Here is a 302-nt window from a genome sequence, read left to right on the forward strand (position 1 = left end):
CTCTGCCCACGCCCCATTCCCACCCCCAACACCCCATCTCCTTCCCCAGGCCCTGCTCTCAATGGGCCCTTTTTTACCACTGGGGGTGGCTGGGGGGGGGAGAGGGGGCTCAGCATCCCACCAAAGGCCGCAGTGTTCCCAGCACCACCACAAACCACAAAGATCCCTTTGTTTTTTGAGGGGGGGGGGGGTGTTTCAGCCCAGCCCCGAGGTGCCAGCAGCGCCCACCCCGGGGGGCTGAGAGCAGGGACAGCGGGTGGCGTGACGCCGATGTCCCCACTTTGTGTGTTGTTGTCCCCCTC

This window comes from Meleagris gallopavo, assembly GCF_000146605.3.
Source record: "Meleagris gallopavo isolate NT-WF06-2002-E0010 breed Aviagen turkey brand Nicholas breeding stock chromosome 10 unlocalized genomic scaffold, Turkey_5.1 Chr10_random_7180001901254, whole genome shotgun sequence".
Classification (NCBI taxonomy): domain Eukaryota; kingdom Metazoa; phylum Chordata; class Aves; order Galliformes; family Phasianidae; genus Meleagris; species Meleagris gallopavo.